We start from the raw sequence: 18,161 nt of genomic DNA on the forward strand, positions 1-18,161 counted from the left end.
CATATGACACATTGTCAACATTTGGGGGTATGCTTAATAAAAGTAATTGTTTTAAGCAAAACTGGAATCACATTATTTATGGTTTTTTCGAAAATTACTTTTTAAAATTAAAACCATATGCTGAATAGAGATTTTTTTTCCGATTTAATTTCTATATCCAAGTTCCAACAAACAAACAGTATTGGGAGCCAAACAATCTAAATACTACACTGCTACTTCTGGAAAAGCCTTGAACAAGACTTAAAACTGCAAATGGCACGTCACTGATTTTTACACTGTGCTTCGGAACTGCTGGAAAAAGGCCCGTGACCAGCCGGAACTGAAGGATCACACAGTCACATCTAGGGTTACAGAGTGGTTCAGTTCTTCTGACCCCAAATCATGCAACTACAGAACAACTTCTGACTTACACTGCAGTCAATACCAAGTGTCTGTTTCTTTGCAAAGAATAAACTAACTTGATTTTTGTGGAAGTTAAATTGCCAACATCATACTGAGTTAAAGTGAAACAAAACAAAAATCAAACTTTTCAGGCCATGCTCTATCTTTATAAAAAAGAAATTCCTAATTTTGACTCTGAAGAGATTAAAATTAAGCATGGTTCCTCCTCTCTGGCTCCCCCTCCTACCACCATCCAGACCACGCACTAGCTACATTTTCCAGTCCAGTCTCTTCGCGGTAAAACCTTTTCTCACGAGACTGCCTGTGGTCGGGGCTGAAGATGTCACAGGAAGAAGTTCTCATGGCATCTAGGTGAAGCCCCTTCCAGGTCCAGCCTGACCATTAAGTACACTCACCCGGAAATTATAAACTATTTTAACAACAGGACATTTTCCCACCTCCAAAGCGGGACAACCTCTGCAGCCTACCTATATCCCAAGGACGTTCTGAGTATTAACAAGTCAGCGTCAGTCAGGGACTTGGATTTCCACAGACAAAGGGCTCTGTGTGAGTACAGAGCATGATGATCCAAACAAGCTGCCTTTGGGACAGTCACCTGAGATGACAACAGAGGAGATAGAAAGGCTGTGCTTCCATCGTCCTCTCCATGGAAAAGCCACATCCCCGTCACACACGTGCAGGGCGATACTGGCGGAAGCTGAGCTGTGTCTGACTGTCTGCTGCATTGTTCCCTTATATAGTCAATGAAAGGGGGATCCCTGTGTGTGCGTATTTCCAGTTCACATTCCAAAACAGTATAGGCAACAAAACCGATTTTCACTGTGGTTTCCAGGGCTCCATGTAACTGGGCCAGGCACGGTGCTAGGATCATGCCCATCATTTTTTCAGGACGTGTATAAATGAGGAAACCCTGTAGAAAATCACGCTCTAGTTATTTAAAAAAGTGCCCATGTGTGCCTATATGTCAGTGCGTGCCCATGTATGAAGAATATCTACACACGGTCATACAAATCCCACGTGAGAATTAAAACAAAAATAATGGCATTTTCTTTTGCTTTTAAAAAGTCTACTTTTAATGTAAATGTGAGCCCTTTCCTAGGTCTCTACAGAACTTGATCCAAGATAAGAACCACCATGAAGGTCATTACAAACATTACATAATATCAAAAACAAGAAGGTTTTCTTGAGGGACCTAGGCATACTCGTCGACTCTGCATTGTAGCACCTGCCTGACACCTTTAAAGTGAGGAGCAAAAGTGGGCTGCTCCTAAACTATGTCGAGCACACAAAGAAAAAATTCTGTTATATTTTCCTTTAACTGAGCTGATCATGTTTAGATCTAAAGTCAGGATAAAGCCTTTAGCAAAACTATACGAGGTGCTACTGATTTGTCCAATGGCATCCCTGTTTATTGCACACACACACACACACACACACACACACACAAAGTAGAGCTACTGAGGCAGGCGTAACTATGTAAAGCACCTAGAAAAGCCAAACTACTGCACAGCTAATCCTGGGAAATCCTGTATCAGAAAACCACACACCTCAATAGATGAATTCTCAGTAAAAAAGCCTGGAAAATTTGCAGAAGGCAAAAAGCCTTCTGAGTCTTAAGGGTTAACTCACTTGCCTTTTAAAAAAATGGCACATATAGTTTCCTTTTATCATAAAACAATGCCTTTATTATTCTCTGTATCTGTGTTGAAGGACATGGCTTTCTGAGTGGAAAACAAAACAGGACTTGGTCACATGTTTATTTGCTTCAGCTACTCCCTTCCCCTTCTGATAAATAATCAAACATGCCATCCAGAAAAAACAAAACCAGTGAGCTGGGAAATTTGATGGTCATCAAACAGACTGAGATACCCAGAAAAGCGGCCCGCTGTTCCCACACCGAGTCTGCGGCCCTCACACCTACACTAACATCTGAGTAAATACCTCCAGTCACTCTTTCCGTTTTCCCTGCCATTACTCCTACTGTTAAACAAATTGTCCTGACAGCAGTCACAAACGTATTTTTTTTTTCTTGCAAAGGAGAACAACTTCTGAACATTAAAAAAGCCAGCAGAGCAACTCATACACACATACACTAATTTATTTTATTTATTTAAACGTTTCTTCTGTTAGAGGTTTGGACAAGTACGGAGCACATTTCTTTCTCTCTTCTAATAGATGCTGTTTTAGACACTAAAATTTAAGGATATGTAGTCTGGGGACTAACAAAGTTCAGAGTAATAATTCCCTTAGGATCAAAAGAGCTAATTTCCCACTTCCTGTCTATTCCCGGGCCACTATACAGTTTTAAAAAAATTAGCACCTGGTTCACCACTTATACTGAAGTTGAGGGTCAGGGTTGGGGGAATGGGTGTGAAGGGAGGGAAAGGAGGCAAGAGGAACAATAACAGACAGGAAAAGGTAGAACTCTTTTTAAAAATGTCAAGCCGTGTGTTTAAAAGCGCATTTGAACAGAAAGGACTGAGAGAGCAATCCGGTGTCTCTTCCCACAGAGCGAAGCAGCCCCCAGGTCCCAGGGCTTCCCCTGCCACCCCAATCACCCACAGTGAGAATTCCGAAAAAGCCTTCCCACACCCAAGTTAACAGCCACCGGGAAAGTGGGGCAAGCTTTCTCTTTCTTTTGCAGCCCACCCCGTTTAAACAATGGTGATAGGAATGAGATAATGAGCGTGCTTGTCTCAGCAGTCTGACTTTTATTGGCATGAAATTGGTACAAATATCATCAAGACCGATTCACAAGTGATGACGGTGGTGTCATGATGCAAACATCAGGGGACAGTTCTGCAGAGGCAGACTCACAAAGGCACTGTCCTTGCACTCGCATTATTTGTAATAACAGGAAGGAAAAGGCAACACAAAACAGTGTCAGAAATAAGCAGAAAGAGGTTTTCATCTACACGCAAGCCTATAAAACTACCCCGGACGACACATGGCTGCTTACTTGGCTGATAATATCCGAACACACACTTGAAAGCAAGAGCAAATTAACAAGGAGTTAGAAAGAACCGGCCCTCTCAAAGCTCTAAAAAGAAAACCGCCTTTGATGGAGAGACGAGGGAGGGGAGAAGCAGCAGTAAACAAGCCGGGTCATCTGATTCTGCCCTTCAGAGAATGTCTGCGCAGGAGCGGAGCCCGAGTTTAAAAGTTGAACCCAGCGAAAATGGTCCTGTTTTTCCTCTGGACACTTACAGAGAAAATGAAGAGTTTGACGGAGTGAGCGCACTGTCTGCCTCTGGATTTCCGTCTTCTTGCTGTAGAAGGGTTCTGGCTGTTTCTGTGAAGTGGGGGGGTTGCCGAGTGGTAAAAAAGATGTTTGAATAAACAGGAAGTGCTGTGCAGCGGCAGCACACTGGAGGAGAACACACTGGAACAGTGCCCTTTGCAGCAACCTCAGGGACGCCTGCCTCCACAGTAGCTGGATGGGCTCTCACTAAATGACAAAGAAACCACAAGAATTCCTCCAGCAATTCTTCACTTTCAAAGTTGAACGATCGGTTGGAGCTTGTAGGTAATTCTCAAAGTTGCATTTGCCACTTAAAGCAATCTATTAATGCTACACGTACCTAACTCACTCCAGGTCTGCAAGCAGCACACAGCATCACAAGGGTGCCCCAGCTCGACCAAGCCGCGGCCAAGCAGCTCATTCACACTGACAAATACACACCGACAGGGTGTGGGGAACCTGCTCTGGAGATATTTTTGTGGTGACATTTACATAGGCAGGATGCTTTCAAAAAAAAGGAAGAAAGAAAAATTCAGATTCTGCAGACTTTAGAGGATTTTGTCACATGTATCTGTAAAGAACACATGGTCCAGCATTCCAGGGATATGCCCTTGATCTTGCTTCTGCTGCTTTTCCTTTACATTTTCCTTCTCTGCAATCAACCAAACAACCTGTTTATCTGGATGCCTCGCTTGCCTACTTGAACACTCCTTAACCGGCCCCAAACTAATTATCAAAGTCCTGTCTTCTGTCACCTGAGTAACTTGACAGAAACTGTAAAGAAAAGTAAACTGCTGACAACACAGCAAGTCAGCTTGAAAAATAGGATGAAGAATTGAACAGCCATATTCAATAAAAATAGAAAGAGGGGGAGAAGAGGAGGGAGAACAAATTCCTTCTGAAAACTACTGCTGTTGTGGCAACGTTCCTGGGCCACGGAAGCGACTGATGTGTTATTTCGCGGGCAACACTGGACTGTCTGTCATCCAGGTGCTAATACTTGGCTAAAATAACTCATTGGGAACTGTCAGTGGGATGTTTACATAGGCCCCCATCTTTTCTTCATAGAAGGAAATTTTTTACTGGAATTCATCTTCTTTTGATCTCACATTCAAAGCAACGGCAGCTTGATAGACATTCAAGTCTGAAAGCAAATCCAGACGCTGCAAATAAACCGCCAGAATATGACAGGCAGAAGCATCTAAAGCTTATAAAAATGAAGAGAACAGCATGTCGCCTGAGTATTACAATAGCAGAAATCAAGAGACATATTAGGTGGAACTGATCAGCCACAAAAACAGTTCAAAAGGCAGATCACAGAAACAGAGGACTGGGCCAGCAGAAAAAAAATGGGAAAGATCTGGTTTACCACCTCACCTCCCTTTTGAGCCTCACCGCGCTTCCATGCCTGCCTCTGCACTTGTAAGAGGGGTGGAGTACCCACTTCAAATCTTCCTGTCTAACTTAGCTGGTCCACTTACAAACGCTGCGCATGATATCTCAGCAGTCCATTTCCAAGGGGCAGGGGGAAAGGCAGACCCTTACCTTGCTCAGGGTCCAGCATGCTGCATTTTATTAGCATCCCTGGCACCTGCAATGCAGTTTCAGAAGGCACAGAGCCTAGGCGCCATGCACGTGGGCAGAGAGGAAAACCGTCTCTCAACAGAAGAGCTCTAAGTAGTTGGAGATGGGGCCAGAGAGCTCTAAGCAGCCAAGTTCCCTGAAATGGCTAGTTACCGAATGAACACAAATGCTCCAGCGTCTGTCACAAAAATAGATGCATTCTGTCCTACAGTACAGAGCCTATCAACACCTAGTTGTTTTGAAGCCAACTAGGGCAAGAACTTTCTTGGAGGCCCACAACTGTTTCTTTAAAAAATAAGCCTCTTATTGTAACTAAAGTCAGTGTATATAATGAAAAGGTCATTCTCCCAACATTTTGTTACTTAGAACTATTTGTTAACAAACACTAGAAGGGAGCAGGCAGCATCAGGTTAAGGGGCAACAGAGTCCCACATTATAATTCAGCGGCAGTGACTCCTGACGGTGAAAGTCTCCTGGAACCACAGAGCCAGGGCTGCTGCAGCACCGTCCACCCTACAAATTAGCGCCTCTCCGCCTTCCGTATAATAAGCTAACAGTAAAACAAAATGTGGGTTTAAAAACATATTAACTAATTTTAAAAGCTGGAATCAGTTTGGTTTTTGCTTCATGCAACTAAGATTCCTGGGTAACTTAGCTACAAATGTAAAAAACAAACAAAACAGAACACCTCCTGGAGCTTAAGACTGTTTTTAAAAAGTTATCTTCTGTCATGCCTATGCATATCTGATGTGCCAAAGCTGTTTATTTCTCTTCAAACTGTATTCACTGTGTTATAAAGTGGCCACTATTCTTCTCCAACCCTAAACAAAGATGATTGTAATGCACCAAAAACCTGTCAACTAAACATTCCATGTTGCTATAATCGTTACGTTTACCTCCAAACGGAGCTTTACCTTGTAAAAGTGGTATGCAAATTCCCTTACACATCATAAAATATATATTCTTCATCTACAAAGAATGTTGTCACCACCACTGTGATGCAAGAAGTAGCAACACCCCTTTCCTCGTGGCCATGTCTTCTTCAAAAATACACCATGTATAAAGACCTTATTAGGGTAATTAAATGACTGTTGGGCTTTTTTTATATAAAGAACTTCTGATCTGTCATTTAAAAACCTCATAATAATATCATTAAAGAGCTACCATTTTTAAAAGAAACTGTCTGCTCAGGGCCGTGGAACCTATGGTAGCCACGCTCTAGGCTGCTTCCTCTCTCTCGCTTTCAGACTTCTCCTGGACTTGAATGTCACCATAGACCTTGAATCCTGAATGTGAAATGGCTTCACGCTAATTGCTCTAATTGCTTGAAGATGTGCAGGCAGGTGAAACCCGATCCCCGTGGCTATTGTAGACCCAGAACTGCACGGGATGTTTACACAGTGGTTTGATTTTAATAGACAGAAGGGCTGAGTTTATGACAGCAAAAACACAGCTAATAGGTGACCCCTTAATGTAGTCCTCTTTTAAAAAGAAAAAAAAAAAAAGCACAGAACAAAATACAATTTCAGGTTCTCAAAGGCAGTGTCCTAAATGCCAAGGTTATTTGCTTGCCCCTTGGAGTGAGCACACGTTGCGCTGCACCTGACATTTACACCCGAAACTCTACCCCGAATACATTTTTTTTTTTACCTTAAAACAAAAAACCACTTTATATGTCAGTCACCTTACAAACAGATTATGACTGTATGGTATTTCCAAGTAAAGTGCACTCATTTAAATTTTAAATTGAGTATTTTTCGCTCCCACAATACTCCCAGCCCCTAAAAGGAGAAACCTGTGTCTCCTTGTTTATTCCTTTGCTTCTTCTGCCTGACCCCCCTCCATTTGTGGAATGCCTGACCCTTGTACATTCCTTGATTGCAGTTAAAGTTGAGCCCCAACCATCCCATGTTGGTGCTTCAGACAAATGTGCATTCTTTCAGGCCCCTTTTCCTTTGTTCCTGTGTGGGACTGTGGTCTGCTTCTCATCCAGAGGGGCTAAGGCACCAGGAGAGTGGCTGACACTCTTCCTCAATGACAGTGTCCATTCTCCCTGGATATTTTAATGAATTGAGATGGATACAGAGGTTTGACAATGGCTCCCCAGAGCCCTCTCTTAACAAAGCACAAATGTTACCAATGCTGGACAGGAAATATACTACAGCAAGACCAAGATAAAATGCCACAGCACCTACAAGGTATCATTAACAAAAGGAAATCCACAAAGGTTAGGGGTAGGCTTAAACACGTGTGGAGATACGTACGTGTACGCAGGTGTGCGCACACACACACATATTTGTATGTATATATGTATATATATATATACATACGTACACATATATATACATATATATATATGTATATATATATAAAGGATCTGAAGATAGGAGTATTTCATATATAGTCGAGGAAACACTGCGAATCAGGAAGTAAGAATTAAACATTTACAACTAAAGGAAAAAATACCACAAAACAATGAAATGATTTTAGGGCTAAGCTGGGCTGCTAGAAGCAATAGGTATACCTTGTAAACGAGAACAGAGAAGCAGGTAACACGCCAGACAGCCAGATACAGACAAATGCTCCGCTAAAGACGCTGCATAGGACTGTCTGACGATGAAATACAAAATGCAGAAGAAAAGGGGCAAAATGTCCTTTTAAAGCTATGAAACACTTTTAGTTATATAAGCTAAGGAATAAATACAGGAGCTTCTATTGCCTGGACTATTTGTCTATAAACACTGAAAGACAAAGTAATAAAACAAAAATAACTGCATAGACCATCCTTTTGAATCACAGCCACCTCACCACATTTATAGAAACTCATACCTTGTTCAAAAGGTTACAATCCCCTATTAAGAAGTAATGAGCCCCTCAGAAAAAGGAGGGGGCAAGCATCCATTTAAAGATTAAGGATAAATGAGTCCAAGCCAGTGTGTGAGACACACCGAGGGAAAAAATAAACAGCCCCGCCCCCAGTAGTTCCCCTTCCAACGCTCTATGAAGAGAGTGCCTGGTACCAGGGCTGCCCTGTTCCTTGGAGGGGTCAGCAAAGCTATGCTAAACTGACAGGTTCGGTTTACAGCAGGCCAGAACTGTTTGGATATACTGGCCTTGCTCACCGCCAGCTTAACAACAGATGGCCAGAAAACTTTCATTATGCTGCAGAGGACTGAACTGCAAACAATCCGGAAAACTGTGAAAAGTTTAACTCCCTCTAAACCAATGTGCCAAACCAGGGCCTGCCCAGAGCCAGTGAGCCAGCGCGGGCCGGGGGGCCTGAGGAAGTGATGGTTAAAACAAAAGAGCACTCGCTGACGGCCCAGCCCAACTCAAGGCTCAGTTCCAGACATCAGACCAGCAGCAACCCACCCAAGTCTTGATTTTAACTGTTCAAAGCCTAGACCTTATAAGGAGTTGTATCCAGTGTGCCTTCTTTCTTATTTTCCCAAAATGTACTATCAGACTTCCCCTCCCTTTGGAGAAAGAAAATCTTCCTCCAGCCAATTCCCAAGCTCCTTCCTATCTTCCCTCCCGCTGGAAATTAGAAGGTGAAGACCACACAGTCTCATTCTAACATCTAGATTTAAATGACTTATCGAAATCTGTATATAATTTAAATATTCATTAAATAGATTCAATCACATGAACACTAATATCTCCTAATGCTCTGAGACAGGATATAAATGCACCTTCAAAGGTTTAATTCAATTGGCAATCTGAGAGGTCTTATCACGAGATATGTGTTATTTTCATATTATTCAAGAAACGAACAAATGTGTTTTCCACAAACGTATTTTAGAAACTACCCTTTCCTGTTATTGAAAGAAAATTGTGTTTATTACTCCTTTAGCATAGTGTAAACTCATAAACGTCAACAGAGACTACAAGGAAAACTGTCAACTAAATATTGTTTCCTTCATGAGCTGTTCTTCCAAGTCAATTACGCCTTTCAACTTCTGGGGCATTGTATGATAAACTGGCAGTAAAAATCATTCACATTAATATACCATGGTGCCTTGCCTGCAAAAGGTAATTAAAGAAGTAAATGACTCATAAGAATAGACATATTAGCTGCAAAATGAAAGGCAACTGAGCTGCCACATAAAAATATGTACCATTAAGATACTGCATTTTCATATTCCTGTAATCAGCTTCAGTAGACTAATGCTTATTTAATCCAGTTCTCTGCTAAGTCCATCAACAACTGTTTTTTGCTGTTTTCTCCTTGACTGAACATTATGAGAGCAGGTTTGGAATAAATACTGCAATGAGATTTTTGCATACTCAATTGAAGAACAGGTTTTTACATTTTAAAATCGATTTTTCTTTCTCCAAGAAATACAACATAAAAAACAAAAAAATTACTGGGGGGGGAGGGAGATATATACTATATATATATATATATATATATACACACACACACACACATATATATATATATATATATACACTCACATACACACACACACACACACACACATATATCACTAGCTAGACATGTCTCTTTAAATGGCAAACCATTTCAGGAGAATAACACTTGTTTCTATGTTCACCATTTCTGAGCCATCCCATTATCAGCAAGGGGAAACAGTGCCATGCCTCTACTGGCCAGATCGCTGCTACCTTTACGAGCACCCCCTTTTATTAATAATGTCTTCCATTGGCGTGAGCAGGAGGACGGCAAGTCATACTTTGGCAGGGATGGAAAGACGAAGTAAGAAACGTGGGGGAGTGGGCAGCTGGGGTGCAGGAGAGGACCTCTGACTTGCCCAGTGGTCACCGAAGTGGACAGAACCTTCTCAAAATGAAGCAAACTGAACCACAATTGAGCTGCTCTGCTTTCCATTCTCTGCCTCGGAAACCACCATTGTGCGCTCTTCTTCCCGTCCTTTATTTCAGCTTTCTCTCGCCAGTCCAGCCTGGCCATAGGAAAACATCATCCATGCCGTCTGAGATTTTTCACTCAAGTTGCTCACTTCCCTGCTTCGGGAACATCGATCTTGACCAGTGGGATGAGTCCCCCATTTGCACTATTCTATTTCTGGGAACATTCAGATGCATGAAGTTTTCTGGAAGCTGGAGAAATGCCTGTTCTTGTTGTGGAAATCTTGTTCTTGTTTGTTGATGACTGATGTGGGCCCAAAGCTTTGCTAATTCAGTCTGGGAGTTTAGCTTTCAAAACTCTTGCAAATCCTCAGATGTTCAATGACAACAGTGAAAATCGGCCTATAAAACATTAGGGTATCTGTCTTCTATCATGTTTGCCAGCAGTTCACTCACTTTCAACATCGAATGCGTCTAGATGAGGTCTGCTAACTTATCAAAAATCCAAAAGGGATTCCTGGCCTGTTTTGTTTGTTTGTTTTTTGCTTCTAAGATCATCGGCTTTCAACAAAAGCAAAGTTCTAGATCCTATACAAGTTGTACCTTCTCCCCACCCCTCCTGTGAGTACAGAAATCTCTTTGGCTTTAAAATTGATGAGCAGCCACTTGGCCCTCAAGGGCAGAGCAGGATGTGAGGATGGTCCTACAAGGATCCTTGGCTGTTTGTTTATCTTTTAACAGTTCTCAGAACTGCCCAGAGCCTCCCGGATTTAGGCTGGATCCTTCCTTTCAGTGTATTATTGCTTCAACATTTGAGCAGACACCACTTGGAACCACAATTAATGAGCTCTAGTCCTTTTTCTAATTAAGGAACAAAGGTTCCTGTGTGCACAGAATGGAGACGCTGTCTGGAGAACTCACGTGCAGAGAGAAAATGCTTCTAATTGCTTCAAAACAGGATTTTTCATATTTAGGAACATAATGGGATTGAGAAATAAGAGCATTTCCAACATCCTTTACAAATAAGGCTTTACAAAATATTGTTAGCTGTTAATAATATATCATTATCAAAAACAGAAGTTATGAATACTGTGCACGTAACCTTTGTCTTCACGTGAATTAACCTATATGTAGGAATACAAGGATACATGAATTAGTGTTAAAAATACATTAGAAAAATAAAAGGCCCTGCTCTGAAAAAGAAAGGCGAGAAGGCAGCTACCCTGAGCCTGATGTTCCTCAGACCTGAGCAGATTAGGATTCCAACGTGTAATTAAGAAAGATAACCCCAGTTCTTACAGTAATTAGGGGCTGTGGGAAATAGGATACTATCTCTCCAAAGTGTTACAAATATGCCACACTTCTAAATAACCTGCAGTGCTTGGAAAGATACTCACTACCAAGGGCAAAGCCGCTATGCAGAGGGAACAGTAAATGACAGACTGGCGTTCAAGCCCATTAGCTGCTATGTGATAGGAGCCCATTCACTAGCACGCGACCTGTGAAAAATCTTAGATCTCTTTAAATCTTTGAATTGGATTACTGCATTAATTCTTAAGAACTGCAATCCTTCAACCAAGTCAAATTACCCTCATTAACAGTGGAAAAACTGCCTCTGCAATAAGTTAAAAAAAAAAAAGATATTTATTACCTATAATCACTTTCACATACTTCGTCTACAAATATGATGAACTGACGCCAACAGCTTTGAAAACAGTAGCATCTTGGTTTTGCATATTAATTTGGGTTAAAATAAAAATGAAAGCAGTTGCATGGTGTTTAATTTGTTTTTTTCACATCCACAGGACATTTCCTTTCGTAATTACAACCCTCTGATAAGAAGCAAACAGCCCCATTTCACAGGAGAGGAAACTAGGCCATACCCAGAGATGCCACACGAACCGTCCTAGCAATCCCCGCTCAGCAGGGGCAGAGGGAATCTCCTGGCCTCTGTTCTGGGTTCACACCCCAGGGATTACATCAGAAACGAGGAACTTCTCTACATCAGACTTGGAGTTAAAAGGCAGGCAAAATAAATGAAAAGATGGGAACGGCTCCGAGTGTGGAAACGATCCCCACAACAAATACAACAGACATCGCTTCAATTCTTCCATCACCACATTTGCTGTTATTATTTAACCTGCCTTGAGAAGTCATCAAATATGTCCTTTTACAGTGATACAGTGATACAGTGATACGAGGAAAAGACATGTAAATTCATCCGTCGGCCCTTCATGCTCCCTAAAATGGTCTCAGAAATGTGATAATACCTTGACAGAGTGAAAACTTTTGGTCCTTTCTGGCAAAGAGCTGCTCGAAGCCCCACTGACCGCAGTTCCTTGGCTGCGGACATGACTGCTTTGGTTATTTACTTCCCAGCACCAGCAAGGGCCGAGGGTCCTCGTCACGGAGAAGAGGAGTAACTGGGGATGGGGTTGGGCAGAGGCAAACCAACCTGCGTTTATTGCAACAGATTCTTTTATATCATGGATTAAGGAATGGCAAAAGGTGAACAGATAGACATTGCCCTCCAGAACTTCACAGTATCCAATACTTCTAAAGATACTTCCAATACTTCTAATAAAATGCTAACTGAGTCCATAATAAAAGCCCAGGGGCATTACATGGCTCTGAAGTGCCTTCTGAATCATCAGAGGGAAAAGGGATATCGTGCTTAGGATAGTTATACATGAAATGCATTTATTTCAATCTATAAATTGGATACTACATAGTCTTTATTTAGTAGATGATGAGAAAAATCAATTAAGTATCTCTAACAATCCTAACCTACGGTAACCTTTTTTTGTAATTTCCAAAAACCAGTTGTTAAGATGGGCATTTCAATTCCATGTCAGCAGATCTGCAGAGCTGTGGTATAGTCTAATAATAATGGAAATAGCTTTTATCAATCTCACTGTGCAACAGGCATTTGCATTCACTGCCCTTCTGTCCTTCCAATGACCTTTCAAGGTGGGATTATCATACCCATTTTACAGACGAGAAAAACAAGGCTCGGGGAGGCTGACTAACTTGCCCAAGGTCAAACAGCTTCTAAGTAGGTTTATGATTGCTGGGAGGTGAGGGTGAAACTTAGGGAATAGTCAGAGAAAGGAGCTGTTCAAAGGAGGACTGGGAGGAGAGAGGCATCTGTCTTGCGGGAAACCGCAAGGGCCGAGGGTCCTCGTCAGAGCACCTGTGATGTGGACACTCATCACCCAACTCCTAACAAGCGGCACTGCACATTTCGAAGGACAATATGGAATTGTTTCTCTTTGGTTCTACCATTTGTGGAGTCTCTTTTCTCGCTCTCTCAAAAGCTGTATCAATGTCAATTGGGTGCTTTTTGAATAATAAATGCTTTTTTAGCAGTAGATCTCATGACTAACTTGGTTCACTACTCTAGGAACCTTTCTAAACAAATGTTAAGGTTCTGTTTTTACAAGTACCAGACCGTACCTTCTACTTACACGTCAATGAAGCCCGATTTTTGCTGCCTATTCTGTACCAAGCACAGTCCTAGCACTGGGCATAGGCAGGCATCCCTTCCTAAGGCTTACAGAGCCACGGGAAATAGAGACAAGACACTGGCAATTCACAGATTCAGAAAGAGAGAGCGACTGTGAAGGAAGCCGTAGTAACAGAACAACTTCCCACGCTTGTCATTTTCAGTCTACTCTAGATGTGGCCATCAAGAAATGTGCCCATGAGGAGGTGATACTTAACCTCATGTTCCTTCTCACCTGCAAGTAGAGACAGAATCAAACAACAAAGGAACAGAGAGAAAGTTCAAGGAGAAGGACCACGGAGGCTGAAAAGAAATCACAGGTTTGAAACATGCTAAAAGATGAACTTACTGAAAAGTTGCGAATACAGTTGCCCTCTTCAACAATACAGTGTTTACCTCATTCTTTTTCAGTCCTTTTATAAAAGGTGAAAGACGTATGCAGATTACGAATATGCTTTCAATCAAACTGCCTAATAAATACAAAATGCACCATAAAATAATTTACGTAATTACTACTGAAAAATAAACTGTCGAGTTGGCCCTTGTTTCTGTGTGTTTTTACTTTTGAATGCTGTGATACACTGGTGGCAGGCAGAACTCTAAGTCGTCTCCCGCATTCCTGCCCCTTGTGCCATATATTCCATCCAACACTGAACCAGGTGTTGATGGGAAGAATTCTGCAGCTGTACTGAAGGTCCCAAACAACTGACCTTTGGATAGATAGGAAAACAATCTGAATGGGCCTGAAAAAAAATCACACGGAGTTGATATTTTGGAGTTTAGAGATGAGACATGGAGGAAGACGGAGAATCCAAGTGCAGGAAAGGTCTGGTGTGCCATTGCTCCCTCAGGATGGAGGAGGCCATGTGGCAATATGTGTGGGCAGCCTTTAGAAGCTGAGAGTGGCCAGCGAGGAACTGAGGACATCAGTCCTACAGCCACAGGAATTAAATTCTACCAGCAACCTGAATGAGTGTAGCAGCAGATTTATTGCCAGAGCCTCTAGACGAGAACTCAGCCCAGGTCACCCCTCGGGCACTCTGTACCTTCTGAGACTCTGAGCAGAAAACCCAGCAGCTCTGCACCTGCACTTCTGACCTCTGCACTGTGAGCTAACAAGTGGATGTTGTAAGCTGCTAAGTTTGTGGCAATCGGTCATGCAGCAGCAGGACACTAGTGTATGTAGGAAAGAGATGAAATCATGTTGCCCATGTCTGAAGTTTACGGAGGAGTTCCTCTTACTTAATGAATAAGAACTTAGATGAAAGGGAGGAGCACAGGAGGGGCGGAGATCAAGGGAAGGAAGACTGAGCTTGCATTCCAGTCCCAACGAGGACAGGCCACTCTCTTCCCTGGGCCTCATCTTCCTCACCGGTACAGAGGACATAGCAGAGCAGTGGGATGGGCTCCTGTGTTGCCCAAAAAAAACACTTTGAAAGTCGTAAAGCACAATCCAAGTTGCTTTTTTTTTTTTTTTTTTTTTTTGGACTGCTTCTTCCCTGAGACATTCTGATTTTCAGCTCCTTTTTCCAATTATTCCAATTGTCTGTTCTAATACTGACCAAGACACAAATAGGGAATCCTCTTTGGCTATAAAAGACAAGGCACATCCCAAAGCATCCTGGAGCTTTCTGGAGTCTACACAAAAGATGTGGTGATGCCTGCCTGGGGAGAATGAAGAGGTCGGCTGCGTTTCTGCTGAGGAAAGCACATCACCTAGCTCCCTTCTACCATCCGTTCTATGGTGGTTTGGAAGGTGGAGCCCCACAGCTTGGTTTCCAATCTAACTCCGCTTTTGACCTTGACTTAACCACTGTGTGCTCCAGTTTCTCAGGTGTACAGGGCAGTCAGGACAGCACTACGGACAGGGCTGCTGAGGCGTCAGGGAAGGAAACGCATACAGTGTGTCTTAAGGCTGAGTCTGCCCATCGGTGAGCACCACTGAAGAGCTGCCATCGTGACCATCAGCGTATCATCACTGTCACCACCATTTTCATTGCTATGGGGTCCAGAATAGGAGCTGAAGTTTTCTGCAAAAAGTCTGTTCTCTCCCCAAGGAAATTTGGGGAAATTTGGGAGATGGGGCTCAGTAAGTATGTAAAAATACATCGACAGTAAGGATTTTACCAGTCATGCCTTTTCATGGTACACTATAAAACCCATCAAATCTCTAAAGAAAAAGCAAGAAAACCCCTGCACAGTCATGATTTTGCCACATCATTTCACGTTTCCTTAAAGGAAAAATAAGACTCTAAAGGTCTTTAAAACCATGATTTATTGCTTTTCAACAAGTAGTTTGGGGGAAGCCAGAAAAAGAGGATTCCCCTGCTGGAAGATCAAGGAGAGGTACGGGATGTCGGCACGGGGGTCAGGGACAGGAGAAGCCAGGAAAAGAAGGCAAAGTAAAACAGAACAAAAGCAACACCAAGTCCAGTGCATAGATGCCCTTTTGACCTTCACTGGTTTACGCACTAGACTACTTGTGGACTTCCTATCAGGGCGGGAAGTGAGCTGTGAAAGCAGCTTTCCCTGAACTTTTGACTGGCGGGCAAAGAGGACCAGCAGGCAGGCGCTGCGGGCAGGGCAGTGAGCACCTCAGAGGGGCTTCCGAAGTCCAGGCTGTGTGTGCAGGGGCAGCCAACCTGGAGCAGGTGCCAGTGTGCCACACCTGAGCAGTAAGGATGCCCATCGGTTCGCCAGGAGAGCTGGGTGTGCAGAGAAGTGGGCGGACAGAGATGGGTGTGCCTACAGGCAGAAATGCGAAAATGACCATGGAGTGTTTGGGACCTGTCGGGAGGACCAGAGTGCTGAGAAGGAGCTGGATGAATAACAAGAGGCAGGCTGGGCCCTGCAGATCGTGTGCAGAAGCTTGGACTTAGGTTTTTGGGTTTTTTTTTAATTTATCAAACGGACTCTTCTGGTGTGGGGGGTATATGATCCTATGAATTTTAACACATGTATAAATGAATATAGTCACCTGCATGATCAGGGCACAGAACAGCTCCAGCATCCCCCAAACTCCCCGTGTCATTCCCCCAGTCATACCCTCCCTCCATCCCTAACCACTTACCTAGTTTCTATCACTGTCATTTTGTCTTTTCAAGAATGTCATATACATGGAATCAGGGATTAACTCAATATATTTCTGAGATTGTTCTAAGCTGCTGGGAACAGTAATAGCTTGTGCTTTATTATTGCTGAGTATTCTACTTTATTATTCTATTGTGTCATTCTACATACCATTGTTTATCCATTCACCCACTGAAGGACATTGGGATTTTTCCCCAGCATGGGGTGAGTATACAGAAAACTAGTCTGTATACAGAAAACATTCATGTATAGGTTTTTCTGTAAGCATTTGTCTTCTTTGCCCTAGGAGAAATATCCAGGAATGTGGGCACTGGGTCACATGGTAACTGCACATTTACTTTCTAAAGGAACTGACCGACTGTTTTTCTATCCCATTTTGCCTTCCCATCAGCAATTCCCGAGAATTCATTTGTTCCATACCCTTGTCAGAATTGGTATTGCTAGCATTTTTAAATTTTAGTCATTTTAATAGGTGTGTACTGGTATCTCATGTTTTTTTGTTTTGTTTTTTGTTTTTTCCCTCATCATGGTTATAACTTGCATTTCTCTAAACTTATGCCTTCTGTATACCTCTTTTGATGAAATTTCTGTTCAAGTCTTTTGCCCATTTTTAAATTAAAAGAATGTTTTCTGTATTGTAGAGTTTGACGGTTCTTCATATATTCAATGCACAAGTCCATCGATGGAGACGTGATTTTAAAGTATCATCTCCTTGTCGGTACTTGTCTTTAACCAGGGATTACATTTGCAATTTAGAAAGTTCCTTTACACAATGCTAGGGAGGAAAGGCAGGGAGAATTTTTTGGTGGGGGGCAACTTACAAAGAAATGAAACACGCGGCCAGGAGGCCACGGACGTGCCCAGTGTGTCCAGCACACGGGCAGGGAACAGGGCGTTCACAGGCCCGGCAGGAGCTTGTGGGATCCAGGCCATTCAGGGAGATGCTTTTAAAGCTGTGACTAATGATGCCACGTAAAGGTGATGTCTTCCCGTCCTCTGTTTTTAGTGCCGCTGAACCACCCCAGGTAATAAATCAAAGAGGCCAGGGTGGCCGTTTGTGTGGAGGGATAAGGGAAACCAATTTCAATGCCCACACATGGACCTCCTTATATTAAAAAATGACGTAGCAATACTAGTCCTTTTCATGAGTGTCTTGGAAAACCAACACTTAGAAAACACACACATACACACACACGCACACAGACACACACACGGGCCGATTCACCCTCTGAATTTTCAAGGGAAACACTGGGCAGTCAAGGAGAAGGATCATTATAAAATGAAGAAGAAAAAAACCCCACACTGATTGAGCAAAAAAAATGTTCATGGACCTTCAAGAAAGGGAGGTTTATGTTAATAAACGGCATGTAGTCACATTCTTTCAATCCTTAAAAAAAAGCCCTTTACTGAGCTTTGCAAACTACTCTGATTGTCTCATTGTCACTGACACTCAGACACTTTGAGTTTAAAATGTATAAAAATATAAATACTAGCACTAGGAACAAGAGCATA

At 42.5% G+C, this 18,161-nt stretch overlaps 1 protein-coding gene across 8 annotated transcripts in view; it reads right to left on the bottom strand.

Annotated features, from left to right (window-relative positions):
• FOXP1 (forkhead box P1) overlaps positions 1 to 18,161 on the bottom strand; it is a 564,989-nt gene that overhangs the window by 153,324 nt on the left and 393,504 nt on the right. Inside the window, exon 1 of one of the 8 annotated variants that reach the window (XM_033131912.1) lies at positions 3,610 to 3,677. The exons of the other annotated variants lie outside the window; for them this stretch is intronic. The gene's annotated coding sequence lies outside the window, so the exon portion shown is untranslated. Of the gene's footprint in view, positions 1 to 3,609; positions 3,678 to 18,161 lie in introns of those variants that run through there. 8 annotated transcript variants of the gene reach the window in all.

Source organism: Rhinolophus ferrumequinum, chromosome 17 (genome assembly GCF_004115265.2).
Source record: "Rhinolophus ferrumequinum isolate MPI-CBG mRhiFer1 chromosome 17, mRhiFer1_v1.p, whole genome shotgun sequence".
Lineage (NCBI taxonomy): Eukaryota > Metazoa > Chordata > Mammalia > Chiroptera > Rhinolophidae > Rhinolophus > Rhinolophus ferrumequinum.